Raw genomic sequence first — 1967 nt, 5'->3', positions numbered from 1 at the left:
ACTAAGAGTCGTTCATCGCCCGGTAGAATTCATCACTCGTCCTCTCTACATCCGCCTCGGCATGTGTGTGGGATGATGACTCGCCTGGAATGAGATTTTGTCATCGCAAGTTCCTCAACACGGACTCCCATTCCGGATTAACAAATTCTATAAATCTAGCAAAATTCTCTACATTAACCACCTAATCAACACTAATCAGTAAACCTATCTAAATTCCCTATACTAACCACCTAATCTACCCTAAACGAAACAAATTAGAGAGGAAATAGATAGAGAAAGTACCATAGCTACGAAAGGGAGAGGAAGTGGAGAGGAAACAGGAGGCGAAGCTTGCTTGTATATATAAGAAATTAGTAGTCGTTGTAAATTCCTCGTAAACTTACGTGGAATGAGCGAGGCCCGTGTTTCGTTTCCTCGTAACTTCCTCGTAAATTTACGAGGAATTACAAAGGCCCGCATTTTGTTTCTTCGTAAAGCCCACGTTAAATTACGAGGAAATAGCAAGGCCCGTGTTTTCATTTTACGAGGAAATAGCAAGGCCCGCGTTTTTCGGTTACGAGGTCTTTACGATGATTTCTGCTTACGTGGAATTAACGAGTCCCGTTCTTTATTTTTTTAATTTCGTCATTATTTCGTCGTTATTTTACGAGGAAATTACGATGATTATTTTTATCCCTAAAATCTGAAACCCCAAACCCCATCTTCCTTGTCTTCTACTTCATATATTCCAAACCCCGAACCCATCTTCCCTTTAACCTCAATCTATTCTTTCCATTCCAAACCCCAAATTCTAAAACCACAATTCCTTAACTTATAATCTCAATCTCTTATTTCTAATACAAACTCCCATTACCTTACACAAAATCAAATTATATAAATAGGTTTTCATGATTAAATCCATCAAATCACATGCATTAAGTCTAAAAATCAATCTTATTAAAAACAAATACATCAATCGGATACATCGACATTCTCGTCATCACTAGAAACATCATCATTTTCATTAAACTCGTCTTCAACAGCTTCGTCTCTTGGCATCGTCGGTAAGATCTTCGTACTCATGATTATGTGAATCAATGAGAAGGATGTCATCAATTTCTTGTTCAGGTTCTTCGACTTCATTTATCTGTTCTTCTTGCAATGGTGGTTCTTCTTCACTGATGATTCGTCCTCGAGGTGTAACTTTGATCACGGCTAACCAATTTATTCCCGATTCTCTCATCTGAGGGTATGGAAGGAAGCTAACTTGGTCTGCTTGTGAAGCTAAGATGAAAGGTTCGAATTTGTTGTACCTGCAAAAATAAAGAAAATGTAGAAATTAATTTATTTTGCTCATGTATGGTGGATTCAAAATTTCCTCGCTAAATAGACGTAAAATATTTCTTCGTAAAGTACACGCTACATTTACGTCGAGTTTACGAGGAAAGCGTATTTCCTCGTAAAAGCCACGTGACATTACATCGACTTTACGACGAAATAATTTCGTCGTTATTTTACGAGGAAATGACGTTGATTTTATATTTCCTCGTAAGTTCCTCGTAAAGTTGACGTAAATTTACGAGGATTAATTTTCCTCGTTAAGTTTTCTCGCTAAACTTGTGTTTTCTTGTAGTGGATATTTTTAATATTTTTTAAAAATATTAAACTAAAATAATAATATGTTTTCATTTTTTCTGGCATTTGGAAAATTCTGTTTCTCCTTATTTCAGGAGGTCATTTAAGTAGCTCAGTCAGACATTTAAATAACAGTTTTTCACTAAATTTATAAGGTATATACATTTGTTTCTTTGTGCATGATATAGCTAAATGACCACATTGAGAATGACCACAGAAGTAGAGTATTAAAAACAAACAAATCCTGCAGTAACCAATTATTTGCTTAGATACTGGTGGGACTAGCACCATACTAATCATCGTCTATTATCTCCCTTCTTTATTAAACTTTTTAACACTAACTTTATTATTGC

Source organism: Brassica oleracea, chromosome C3, assembly GCF_000695525.1.
Source record: "Brassica oleracea var. oleracea cultivar TO1000 chromosome C3, BOL, whole genome shotgun sequence".
NCBI lineage: Eukaryota > Viridiplantae > Streptophyta > Magnoliopsida > Brassicales > Brassicaceae > Brassica > Brassica oleracea.
The sequence above is the reverse complement of the archived record's forward strand: the minus strand, read 5'-3'. Positions refer to the sequence as shown.